The sequence below is a fragment of the Narcine bancroftii genome, chromosome 2 (genome assembly GCF_036971445.1).
Source record: "Narcine bancroftii isolate sNarBan1 chromosome 2, sNarBan1.hap1, whole genome shotgun sequence".
NCBI classification, from domain to species: Eukaryota; Metazoa; Chordata; class Chondrichthyes; order Torpediniformes; family Narcinidae; genus Narcine; species Narcine bancroftii.
Window position 1 is genome coordinate 44,893,084 of NC_091470.1, and position 14,079 is coordinate 44,907,162.

General features: G+C 36.0%; 1 long non-coding RNA gene across 1 annotated transcript; it reads left to right on the top strand.

Moving 5' to 3' along the window:
• Positions 1-1,838: 1,838 nt before the first annotated feature.
• LOC138752325 (uncharacterized) lies at positions 1,839-12,892 on the top strand. Its single transcript, XR_011350523.1, has 3 exons — positions 1,839-1,917; positions 7,510-7,610; positions 12,462-12,892. It is a non-coding gene; the product is annotated as an uncharacterized lncRNA (long non-coding RNA).
• The last annotated feature ends 1,187 nt before the right edge of the window (positions 12,893-14,079 follow it).

Genomic DNA, 14,079 nt, shown 5'->3' on the forward strand with positions numbered 1-14,079 from the left:
AATATTTTTAGATGTAAACTGGATAAAGAAATGTGCAATATTTTTTAAATATGCACATCATCTGAATGAAAATTATTTTACAGATCAGTGAATGTCCCTTATTGTCTTTAGTAATTGGTAACCAGTGGTAAGTATTCACATATTCTCTTATGGCATAGAGGAGGACATTGTCTTTTAAATCTCTCTCTGAAAACCAACAAGAACCTTCCTGAGCAGTAACCATTTGCCTTTCAAGCACCAAAGCCTGGTGAACTTCATAAAATGTTAAATTCTGTGCACAGTATAAGAATTGCCTGCAGCCAGTAAACTTGGAGGAATGAGAAGTGAGATTGAACTGTGAATCAAAGAACTTTTCTGAAAGGTTAGTTAAGTCAATAGTGATAAGTTAAAATGTGATTCTGTTTTCATGTTTAAAGATAATTTAAAGCAACTTTTGTTTAAATAACCGTTTGTCTTGGTGAATATCTATTGCTGCTGGGTTTTGGGGTCCTCTGGGCTCGTACCTTCTGCATTGCTATATCACCCAAAGCATAAATCTGTATCAGATGAAATAAAAAGCTTTTCATTTTGAAGTCACAATACACAGCAACATGACAACAATTTTTGAAAAAAGGCTTGTTTTGTTATTAAAAACCTATTAGGTTCAAAGTTTGAAGTCTGCTACCTTCCCTGGACTGGCCTATTTGTGACTCCAAATCCACCAATATGCTCCTTAATTTAAGTAGCATTTAGGGAAAAACTATAAATGTTGTCCCCCTGCTAAAAATGTTCATAAATAGCATTTCCCCCTTAAAAGAAAAGTTGAAAAAATATTTATTGGAAGTTAAAAGCCAGATTTAATCTTGTAGACCATTGAATATTTTACTGTGCAATTGTAGTGACCTATATTTGGTGTTGCAATGTCACACAGCTTGTGTAAAATAACTGATGCGTGACTTTTTAGAAGTCATAACGACCTCCTTAATCAACAGCAGACATGTGTCAGATTAGTTTGCTTAGAAAAACATAAATTTCCATTGATACATTTGTATTGTAGTGGCCAATCTAACACCAGTGAGAGATGTCCGCGCTTATGGATTAATTTATTAACATTGATAGGGATAGTTCATATTTTTAAAGAAAGTTATTATTAACCTGCCTTTGCTAATCATTTGTGTAGAGATATTAAGTGAATTTGGTATTTAATATTCTTTTATAGATTTCTTAATCAACATGAATTTTGTTTTGGGACTTAGTGTCATTAGTTTTGAATTTAATTTTAGGTTTTCACCACCTTTTTATTTTACTAGGGTTTAGCTACTCCATAATGTCCTGAAATTGCACCTTTAATACAAGATAAAGAGCAGGGTGAATAATGGTCCTCGTTTGCCTGTTAGATTTTCAAATAAAGCATCAGCTCTTTTTTTTCCATCAGTTTTCTTCTGCCATTATGCTGGCCTGAAGGCATGGATGCTGTGCTGGGGAATGTTTCCATGGACACTGGCTTCCTTCTGTTGTCTTACTTTTATCCATGTGTGACTTTTTATCATGTGTTTTGGCAGGAGGTAACACATTGATCCAGTCCTGTCATCATTTAGGCTCCCCACAGACACATTTCCAGCAGGGGTTTCCAGATAATGGTTAGAAGCAGCACAGTACTGTTATTTCCCATCAATGTGGGTCTAGATGGCAATTCCTCTGTTGTGATCACTTAACTCACTGAAAGCGGTTGGTTAAAACTTTAACCTTTTCTCTTCTGTACTCCTGATCCTGGAGGAATACCCAGTTGTTACGCTAACTAATTTATTTTTCTTTAAAATGCTCATTTATTGTTCTTCTCCGTTTGCTTGCACTGAAAGGTCAAAGAATGGCATAAAGATTCCACAGTAATACCAAATACAAAAGGAGATGGAGCACTAACCCCCTCTGTTCCATTCTGTAAGTTAATTTCTCTTTCCTTTTAAATCCTTGAAATTTAGATTTTGGGTTCTCTGTCTGTAAGTGGAAAAGCAGCTAAATGCAGCTCTTTTTTTGTTCAGTGAAAACTATTCTCTGTAAAAGTGTCACAGATTGACTTGCTTCTAAAGTTTCCCTCTTTCACTGACTGGGAAGTTGCATTTCTCTACTGGGTGCCTCTATTAAGTTGGTGAACAATGGAAGCTCATGCTGTGGAATCCTTGGCTGTCATCTAAAGGTGACAACAAAGGTTATTTTCTGTTGTAAAGATGCAGTGAATCATACACACAATTTTCTATTATTTTTAGTAAACTTCTTTGTGGATTCAGATCAATCAAATAGAAATGTTTCAAATGCATTTTACACTTGTGTTTAATGAAAGGTTTAAGAAATCTGACTACTTTTAAAATTGGCAGTACAGCCAATCTCTGCCTTACAACTGATTTCATTTCTAGAAAATGGTCGATATGATAATTTTGCATATCTGTCAACCTTGTCATCTGTACGTTTGTTGAGAAATGTGAGTTGGGTAAAAATGGTCTTTATTTATTTTCCATATAAGTTCTGTAACAGCATATTTTATTCTGTATTTCAATTTCTTGTGTTGTGATTTATGAATTCTACTGTTACCCCCCCTAAACAGCAGTAACGTGGAGGGTCGATGGGGGGAGGGAGGTCGTCTGTAATGAAGAGAGAGATTTGGATTTCTGTAGTGCCTTTCACAGATTCCACTAATCTCAAATAAGTTTACAGCTAATTAAATTCTTTTGAATTTTAGACTCTTTGGCATTGCAGTATCATAGTTTTTGAAACATTCAATGCTATCACCATTCCAGGAGTCTTGGCGCATTGATACTTTTGACTTGATCTTGTATAAAATTACAAGAAAATAAAAATAGAATTCGATCTTAATTGTAAGAAACATATTTGACTTTAGTATTAAGGACTTTGTAATAAAATGCAAATAACAAAAAATGAAGATCTTAAATAAATATTTACAAGCATTATAAAATACACTGATGCCCTTGGAATGAACTTTCTATTTTAAAGTTTTTTGACCAAAGGCTGGGTTCTTTTTGAGGGTCATGGTTTTTTTCTCTGTCCCTTCTCTTTTATATAGATTGATAATCCTCATCTATTGTTTATATTATGTTTAAGTGCCAACTCAATTTGATTCAAACTGATAGCTGTGACCTTGTTACTTTCCAGTTACATTTAAAAGGTTTTTTTTAAGTTATAGTGTGCATAATCTGTGGGTGATAGCGGTACTTAGTGTTCATGGGTGAGAACTTTTACAACAGACGATTTCTGGCATGATGGAAACAATCCGGGTTCATTTGCAATTCTATGTAACATTTTTAAACAGATGGTGGCCTCAACTAACACTCAGCTGCCTATTCCAATCAATCCCAGCACCAATTCACGTGGTTTTATTATTCTTTCATACTTAATTCATCAATTTATAAGCAGTTAAATCTAATATCCTTTTTATACTTTTTAAATTTCTTCTCCGAGAAACTTGAATGTTAGGATTTATTTTCTTTAGGTTTAGTTAAAACTTAACCTTTGGACATGTATAATAATTTTTAACAAATACAAGGATGATCATTTTAAATAAAATATTCAAAAAAAAGGATGGTAATTTTACTTTTGCCTCTTGTGCTTGTAATTAATCAAATACCCTTAGAGTAAAAATACTTGCTGAAAAGTCACTTTCTTTGAAGAATTAAATTAAAAGAAATGAGCAAAATTTAATTTCAAATGAGGGAAAATGGTGGATAAGTGGAAAAATAGCTAGTTGAGGAAACCTGTGAAGCATGTTGCGGTATTGTCACATCCCTTTATCTTTAAAAAAAGGTATGGTTTGTATTTTTAAAATTTTTATTTATCATTTGTATCAATACAAAAAATAATAATTCAATAATGCATTAATTATTGCAAGTTATACAAAATTATACAATTTTAAAAAATTTCTCCCCAATCCTCCTCCCTTCCAAAAGAAAGAAGAAAAGGAAGAAAAAGAAAAGAACACCTACTTCTACCAATATAATATTATTATCCTATATAATATTCACTGATTATTTTTGTAGCTTCTAATTGAGAGGGGTGGAGAAGGTGGATAGAATTTTATTCATAAAATCCATATATAGTTTCCAAATTTTATAAAACTTTACAACTCGATTCCTTAAACTATATGTAATTTTTTTCTAAAGGTATACAATTTTTCATTTCAATATGCCATCTGCTAACGGTATCACATTTTCCATTTTCCACGTTACCGCTATACATTTCTTTGCAGTCGCTACTGCTGTATTTAAATTTTTTTCCTGATATTTGTCCAATTTCAATTTTATATCTTTTTCATATATATTCCCAAATAAAAAGTATTCTTGGATCTTTTTGTATTTTTATCTTCATAATTTGTCCTAGCAATACGCTCAAATCATTCCAAAATCTTTCCACTTTTTCACAGGACTATACCAAATGTAAAAAAAAAGTCCCTGTTTCCTTGGTACATCGAAAACACTTATCCGAATAATTAGAATTAAGTCCATTTAATTTATGTGGAGTATAGTATGCTGAAAATGCTGAAAAGTAGCTACTTTCTCAACATTTAATATTGTGGCACAAAAAAAAATGCCTCTGCACAGAAAAGAAAATACCTTGAAAAGACTTGTCAGCCACAAACGAGCCTGCAGCTGACGTGGACATTTACCCCCTCCATAAATCTTCGTCCGCGAAGCCAAGCCAAAGAAGATAGTATAATTAAAAAAAAAGATAGTATAATTGATTAAGAACATTATATTGAACCATTTGATATCTAGCATTAACTGTATTTGTAACACTCTCTTGACACAATTTTGACCATATCTCCTCTTGAATTTGTTTATTTAAATCTCTCTCCCATCATTATTTTGATCGACTTTGTTCTGGGAGTCTCAAATCTGTTCCTGATTTCTTTTTTAAGTATGATTTTAATTGATAATATGCAAAGATTGTATTATTTTGTATTATATTTATCTTTTAATTGTTAAAAAGAAAGATCCTAAAAAAAAACTTTTATTCTCTGTATACGTTTACTATACCAATTATCAAATAAAGAATTATTCAAAGTGAAAGGATAAGTTGATTTTGTTTTAACAAAATTTTTGGTAATTGATCATTTATAATCCCTCTCTCCATATTTTCAAAATATATTTTAAAATTGGTACTTGCATATTTCCTTTAAACAGTTCCATTTATCCAAAATTTATTCTGGGATAGTTTCCCCAATTTTATTCATTTCAATCTGAACCCAAACTGTTTTCTCACCCATTTGATTACAGGAAGACAGAAATCTCAATTGAACTGCTTTATAATAATTTTTTAAATTCTGTAATCTTAGTCCTCCCTGATCAAATTTCCATGTTAATTTTTCAAGGCCAACTCTTGACACCTTACCTTTCCAAATGAATTCTCATATAATTTTATTCAAACCCCGAAAAAATAATTCTAGTACATGAATGGGTAACAACTGAAATAAATATTGTATTAAGTATGGTCTGTATTCTTAAAAACAAATCCAAAACAATTACAAACATTTTGAAAGAAAACTATGATTGCTTCATTATCCAGAATACCACATGTTATAAAGAGGCCTTGATTCATTTATGAACCATTCAGTCATGTGTTCCACAGCTGACACTTGTAGAAACTTGTTTCTATTCACCCTGACCCTCATAATGTTGGAAGTGTTAACTGCAGTTCCACAAGATATTGCAACATGTTCTATGCAGAAATAAATGCTGAAAAGTAGCTGCTTTCTCAACATTTAATATTGTGGCACAAAAAAAAAATGCCTCTGCACAGAAAAGAAAATACCTTGAAAAGAACCAATGTCTATGAAATATTGCCAGAAAACCTTCAAAGATTTGACTCTGGGGGAAAAAGTTTGCATTTGTATAGCAACCCCAATGATATCAAGATATCAATGATCATTTTACAGCTAATTCAGTAGGTTATGAAGTTTTGTCACTATTTAAGTAAATGTACAGCCATTCTGGTTATGGAAATTCATCCTTGGAAAATTCACAAAATTTGAGACAGAATTAATATGGAATCTTTTTCCAACTCCCATTTCCAGATGTAAGTACAGGTAAAACTGTTTTATGTTCCAGAAAATGATAATACAGACTGTTTTCTAAGAGGCACCGATTTAGGATATCTGCCAACATGATATGATTAGGAATGTTGGTTAAGGGATAAACATTGCTTTGGACACTGGCAATAATTGCCTTCCTCTTTACAACAGTGCCATGGGATCTTCTGTATCCAGCTGAGAGTTGATGGGATTTTAATGTCTGAAAATGTCAGTGCAGCACTCTCTCGTTCAAGGTTATTGTGATTGAGTAATTACGCAAGGACAAACCCATAAACTTAAAGCAGTCGCTGCAGAAATATTAGTGAAGGTATTGGTTTTCATAGGTATCACTGCATGATTGCTGGTTCTTCACCTTCCCTCCCTCATCCCCATCATTTCATCATAAGACTGGGGTTCTTCAACTTGCTAACATTTTCACACTTTCAATATTATTGCACAGTAGGACTGTAAGTATAGTTTCACCACTCTCTTTTAATTTGAGTACAATCTGCTCCACCTCTGCACAGGAAAGACACAAATCTGAATGCGACGTGAAATTACAATTTGTTTTTTGCCCTTTTTGATGAAAATGTCAGCTAAAGTCACCAAGGTCTCTTGCAAATTTCTACAGGTGCACTGTGGAGAGCATTCTGAGTGGTTGCATCACTATCTGGTACGGAGGTGCTGGAAAAGACTACAGAGAGCTGTAAACTTGGCCAATGCCATCCATGCGTATCTGTCTTCACCATTAAGGACATTTGCAAGAGGTGGTGTCTCAAGAAAGCAGCCTGTATCCTCAAGGGCCCTCACCACCCAGGCCATGCCTTTTTCTCACTGCTACCATCAGGAAGGAGGTACAGGAGACGAACAAAACCAGCTTCTTCCCCCCCCCCACCCCCACCCCCGCCAGCCACCAGATTTCTGAATGGACAATAAACCACTCCCCCCCCTTCTTACGCACTTATTTTTTTAAATGTATTTCATACCTGTAGTGCAGTCACAAAACGATGAATTTTCTGACATGTTCATGGCAATAAATTCTGATTCTGAGGGATTTCTGCTTGTTTGACTTGTCATACTTTGTATTTTTATGTAGATGTACCTACTAGCAAAATGTCCCATGGTTTTCATTCATATTTCTAAGTCGATGAATATTTAAGCAGCAGCTTTGTGGGCAGATCAGTTGTTGAAGGATGAGTTTGTACTGCAATCAGTGATTGCAGTACAAACTGCAGGAAATGACCATGCAGCATTCATTAACAACATTTCTGGCAGCAGTCCTTGGATATGACTGATGTTATAGAAGCAGCTGTAATGCTGAGTGAGAAGTTCTTGTTGTACGATGGAAATCCAGGTTGCAGCAAAGCACTGAATTTAAAAATGAAATATTAGCATGAGCAATGGTATAGAAGTAGATTGTTTCTCTAATTTTATGTTTTTTATTCATTTTTCAGGATTTTTGGAATCTCTGAGAAGACCAGCACTTATTGCCCAAGCCTAAATACCCGAGAAGGGGCTGATCTGCCATTTGCCTGATCTACTGGAGGGCTTTCTGGTGAGCGGTACTCCACACTGCTCTAGTGTAGTGGCTTGCAGGTTTTTCTGCAATGAAGGAATAGAGAGATATTTGGTCATTTGGAGGGGATCCAGTAGATGGTAGTGAGCCCTATGCCTTGAAAATGGTGCCCTCGTTTATAGAGATTATGGGGTTGAGAATGATGTCAGAAATCCTAAGCAAATAATCGTCGCACATTTTGTAGATGATGTATAATGGTAGAGAACCACTTACACCACTGAATTCATACAAGGGCTTGAAAAGATGAACCCCCCCCCAGGTTCAAAGGACGTTAATGTCAACAGTTGTGAAGAAACCAATGATTTTTGTGCTTGGGAACTAGCTGATAGGAGCCTCCATCCCATTCGCCTTTCATGGTTTGAAATTTTAGTTTACAATTGTGATAGTCTGCTGAAAACATTGAACCTCCTCTGGTTTCACAGTGCACTGTTCAATGGTTTAACTAAGATTGATAAGTACCCAGAGTGGACACGATATACCCTAGGTTGCTGTGGAAAGTGAGGGAAGACATAACTGGGGCAGTGGCCAGGATCTTTGAGTCCTCTTTGGCCACGGGGAGATGCCAGAGGATTGGAGAATGAGAAATGTAGTCCCCTTGCTTAAAAAAAGGTAATGGGGAGAATTCTGGGAATTATAGATGGGTGCGCCTTGTGTTAGTGGAGTGCAAACAGAAGATTCTTAAGGATAAGATTTATGAACATTTGGAGAAGTACAGTCTACTCAAGGTTAGTCAGCATGGCTTTGGGAAGGGTAGGTCATGCCTCATGAACCTAATTGAGGTTTTTGAGGAGGTAACAAAAGAAATTGATAAGGGTAGGGCAGTAGATGGATTTTGCTAAGGCATTTGACAAGGTTCCCATGAGAAACTTGTTCGGAAAGCCATGAGGCATGAGATCCATGGAACCTTGGCTGTGTGAATAAAAAAAAAATTGGCTTGCTTGTAGAAAGCAGAGAACAGTGGTGGAAGGAAAGTAATTAACCTGGAGGTCAGTGACTAGTGGAGTTCTGCAAGGATCTGTTCTGGGACCCCTGCTCTTTGTGATCTTTATAAATGACCTGGATGAAGAGGTGGAAGGATGGGTCAGTAAGTTTGTGGATGATGCAAAGGTTGGAGGAGTTGTGGATGGTGCTGAAGGCTATTGTAGGTTACAAAAGGATATAGATGGGATGCAGAGTAGGGTGGAAAAGTGGCAGATAAAGTTTAATCTGGATAAATGTGAGGTAATAAATTTTGGAAGGACAAATCAGAAGACTGAGTACAGGGTTAATATCAGTAACTAAAGAGTGTGGATAAACAGAGGGACCTTTGGGGCCAAATCCATACATCTCTCAAGATCGTCACACAGGTTGATAGGTTGGTTAAGAAGGCCTATTGGATGATGGGCTTCATTAAAAGGGGAATTAAGTTCAAGTCAAGAGGTCATGTTGCAACTCTACAAATCTCTGGTGAGTCCATACTTGGAGTATCATGTTTAGTTCTGGTCACTCCATTATAGGAAGGATGTGGAATCTATGGACCAGGGGGCAGAGGATATTTACCAGGATGTTGCTTGGATTGGAAAATAAATTTTATAAGGCAAGGTGGTCGAGGCGGGATCATTGGTTACATTTAAGGAAAGACTGGATCATTACATGGATAGGAGGGGACTAGAGGGGTATGGACCGGGTGCTGGTCAGTGGGACTAGGAGGGTGGGGAATTTGCTACGGCATTGACTAGTAGGGCCGAACTGGCCTGTTCTGTGCTGTAAGTGGTTATATGGTTATATGGTTACCAGAGCCAGGAATTTTCTCTTTGTAGAAGGATGAGAGGAGACTTAATAGAGGTCTACAAGATTAAGGGAGGCATAGATAGTGTAGTCAGCCAGCACCTTTTTTTTCCCCAGAGCTGGAATAGCAAACACCAGAGGACATCTGTACAAAGTAAAGGGAGGGAAGTTTAGGGGAGACATCAGGGGTAAGTTTTTTTTTATATACACAGAGAGTTGTGGGTGTCTGGAATGCCTTATCAGGGATGATGGTGGAGTCTGAAACATTAGGGGAATTTATGAAACTCCTAGATAGGCACATGGATGGAAGAAATATGGGATAGGGAGGGTTTAGTACTTTTTAATTGAGGAATATATGGGTTGGTACAACATCAAGGGCCAAAGGGCCTCTACTGCATTGTGGTGTTCTATGTAAAGGGCTGACAAAGCTTGGCAATACTAACTTGTACAGTACTAACTTGATCATATTTTCATTGCAAAATTTCAATGAGAAATGCTTAACTTATCTTCTAGCTACTCGATTCATAAATGGTAAAATAACTACAATCAAATGACAAGGGAGGAAAAAATGAACAGTGACCTCTGATTCTTAAATCCAGTGATCTTTTATGATTTATAGAGCATTGTACAAGATATTGTACTGTTTGAATCTTATCTCATTTTAGAAACACGTGAACTTTTTGTCATTGCCGATAAACTTAAAACTTGAAAAAGAAATATTGTTAAAAATATTTTACAAAGAAATTGAAGGCAAAAATTTCAGAACAGTTTGCCATTATAAGCATGGAGGCAAAGTTGAATTCCCTTCCTTGCTATTCAAGTTCCCATCTGGATATTGAAGGGGTGAGGAGGGGAGGTGGGTTAAATTCAAGTTATGATGGATCAGTAGTCGATGCAAATGAAAATCAAACCTGAGGATAATGGTTGCCAATCTGTTCTTGTCTGATTTGCAATTTCATGTTTCGTGAAAGCACCAGTCTAATTTAGCAATAGCAAAATCTGCTAATTGCCAAGAAGCCTTTTTGCACTTGCAATTTAATATCGTATAGGCACAAATTCTAACATGTTTATTTTTAATGGACTCCTCATGGATTTCAGTGGAAGTGACACATACTTTGTGATGTAAAGATAAATTTAATTTGAGGGACCTTCAGCTGATACAAACTCTTTTATGGAATTTAAAAATATGTATTCTGCATGAGCAAGGCTGCATTTACAGTATAATTAATTCGTAATGACTCAAAGGTCAGCCTTTTTTTTGTGACTATGGCATTGTAAGCAACTTCAGAGGGCATTCAAGGTCAACCACGTAGTGTGGGAGTGGAGTCATTTGTAAGTTAAGGTTTGGTTTCCTTCTCTGAAGGAAATTAGCGAGTCAGTTGAGTTTTCATAGCATTTTGTGAAAAGCTTTTCAATTTATTAACATGGATGACACTTTCTCCTTGTGCTTGCAACAGTGCCCAAAAAGGATAAAATGTAATTATAGGTATCTATATAAAGAGAGCAGATGTATTGAATGATGCTTGATTTTGAGTTAAGATTTTCCTCGGAAAATGTGAGTTTATTGAGCAGTTCAGCCTAAACAATTATACTCGATTGGATTACTATATTTCTATACTGAAGTCAAGCAAAATATAACATCATGATTAATCTACGTGAACACTTGTGGACTTCGTGTATTTGAAACATGGAATTCTCTGTTGGTAAAAATGTAAACAGCAATGCAAACGTTAATACAAGATAAATCCTCTATTAACTGTTGGATCTTGTTCGTATAACTATATCATTCATAAATTTAATAACATATGAAAAATACAGATCAACTTTAATCATTAAAATTGTAAAGCAATAAAATCATGGAAAAAATCGTGTTGCTATGGTGATACATAGCACAGGTTTCTCCAACAGGAACAAGAGATAAGCTATGGAACGATGATATCATGCCAGCATTCGAATGACACTGTGCCCTCTGTCACAGGGAATGCATTCCAGCAAGCAGATTGCCTTGCCTTTTCCAAAGACAAAATGTCGACTACAAAATGATCCAAACAGACTATAATCTATATCCATCTTGAAGCATTGTGGATGATTTCAGACTAAAGAAACAGAACTGCCATCAGAAAAAGTAATACAATATTTAGGCTACATGAGAGTTAGAAAAATTCTGTTTTGGTTCTTTCCCATCAACCAACTCTCAGCAGATTTCTTAGTCAACATCCTTACTTTTCCAACTTGGAGGGAAACTTAGACTGGCAAAAGCTAACTGGAAAAGTCTCCTTGGCTTCAGAGTATAAACATATAATTCAGTTTTTGCTCAAAATTAAATGCTGCTATCTAAGGCTCTCTGCATCATTACCTTGCTAACACAGTAGTTAAACTGACTGTAGACTCTCTTTTAAAGCTTTAATGTTATGTTAGTAGCCTGATGACTGTCTGACTGCAGAAATGGCACTTTAAACAATGAGTATTAAAATCAAGTCACTTGGTTGTAAACATCAATAGGATTTGTACAAAGGTTATTTCAAAAATACTCTGGAAGGAGAAATAAACCATGAGAGGTTCTTTGTCATTCCTCCTTATCCCCTCCCCACCCTGACTCCCACCCACATCAGCCCCAGGATTAAGCAGGCCTGGAGATGAGATGCACCTTGTGCCCTTTTTTTGGCCCAAAGACGAAAAAATTGATTAGATTTCAAATTTTTAGTCACCTGCTGTTTTAGTAAGCACCAAACAAGCTTTTGGCAACAATCTAAATAAGGATTTAGAATTAGTTTGGAGTCAACAGAACTTTGTTTAGGGAAAGGCAATCGAGTAGGATTTAAATTAAAATGCACAGTCCTTTCAGTAATACAAATCTTAAAGGTTAATGCTTAGTCCACAAAGAAAAAAATACGCATTTGCAGAGGCTTTTTGCTTGCTTTTTCTTAATTATTTTGAAAAGTTGTAGAATATGCATCTCTAAAAGTCAGTTGAAATAATTTAATATGTACATACAAAAATATTCTAAATTGTTGTTGGAAGGCTTCTTCATGAATGTTTACTGCTGTCCTTTGTATTTTTCAGGCATGGTTCCCACAATGTTCAGTTACACAGCTCCGGGCTCAACATAATGACTTTTTGTTTTTCACAAGTTACCAGCAATTGCAGGGATTTCAAGGGAGCATTGATTTCCTTGTCACTTTGCTAAATGGAGACTAGGCAAAGTGGGACAGAAGCCACATGTGACGGTTACCATGGAGCTTCCACCCATTAAGGTTCGTGAGAAGAATAGCTAAGAAGGCTCTATGGAGCATCAGAGGCCAAATAAATTGAAGTTTTGCTGGTGTTGCTGTGAGACCATATGAATGTGCTCAGAATAAGGACTTTAATGATGTCCCTGTTGTGTAGAAAGTGAAAGTGGGAATTCCTCAGCACAAAAGATTCCAAGATAAATTTTAGAAATTTTGAACTTTAGCAACAAATCTTGAATTAGAATAATAGTGAGATTGAATGGTTTGTGAAGCTAAAAAGTTTAATTTTAATTTTGAATAGATCTTTAATGAAAGATATTGTTATTGATAAATATAAAAGTCACCTTCCTTCCTAAGTTTTTTTTCTGCATTTCATTCTCCTTCCATCCTATTTTTCTTTCTTTTTTTTGTCAGCCTTACTCTTTCAAATTCTTGTTTGTATCTCTCTTCTGTCCCTTGTATCTTTTTCTGGTTTCTGCTTTCCTTTACCCCCCTTTCTCTACGCCTTCTCTCGATTGTTCTCAAGTGCTTGTCCTTCCCCTCCTTTTCTAGATGCTACTTCCTTTCTTCATGCATCTGTTATTCTTTCTATCCTCTTTCTTTCTCCTAAATTAGTTTTTCTCCATTCTTTCTCTCTTCCCTCAGCATCTTTAGTGCCATTTCTCTCTGTCTCCTTTCCTTCTGTACTCCTAATTTTGTCATCTCTTTCCTCTTTTTATTTGTCAGTCCTTCTATCTCCATCTCCATTTATTCTTGTTACCACCATAATCTCCTTTCATTTTCTGTCACCTGCTCGGCCCCTCTTTCCTCTACTCTGCCCAACATTCTTCCTATCCATTTCTCTGTTTTGCCTTTCTCCTTTCTCACCACACTATTTTGCCCTCCTGTGCCAAAAACAGGAACATTTCATGGAAATGATGAACTGAGGATGAAACACTACATTGGACTGCTAAAATCATTTACTTAAGGTCCACTTCATAGACCTTGAAAATACTACCAAAAGTTCAAGTTTATTACATGCAACCCGACAAAACAGCATTTCTAAGGACCATGGTGCAGATACACACACACACACACACACACACACACAATACCCTATGCATAATAATCGCATATACGTAGATATAATTTAAATCAATATAGATAAATATTTTTGGATGATCTACTCGATTTTATTGTTCATCAATCTTACTGCCTGCGAGGGGGGAAAAACTATTCCCCAGTCCTGATTTTGATTGACCTCCTTGGTGGTAGTGGGTCAAAGATATTTTGGTGATCCTCTATATTGGCTTTGGTCTGATGCTTTGCAGCTACCAGACCACGAAGGACACTCTCAATTGTGCTCCTGTTGAAAGATGTCAAGATGGGGGCTGGTAGCCCTGCTGCCTCCACCCGCTGAGCAAGTGTTTGTTGTTTGACTGCTTGATTCTGAGAAGTATTCATCATTATTA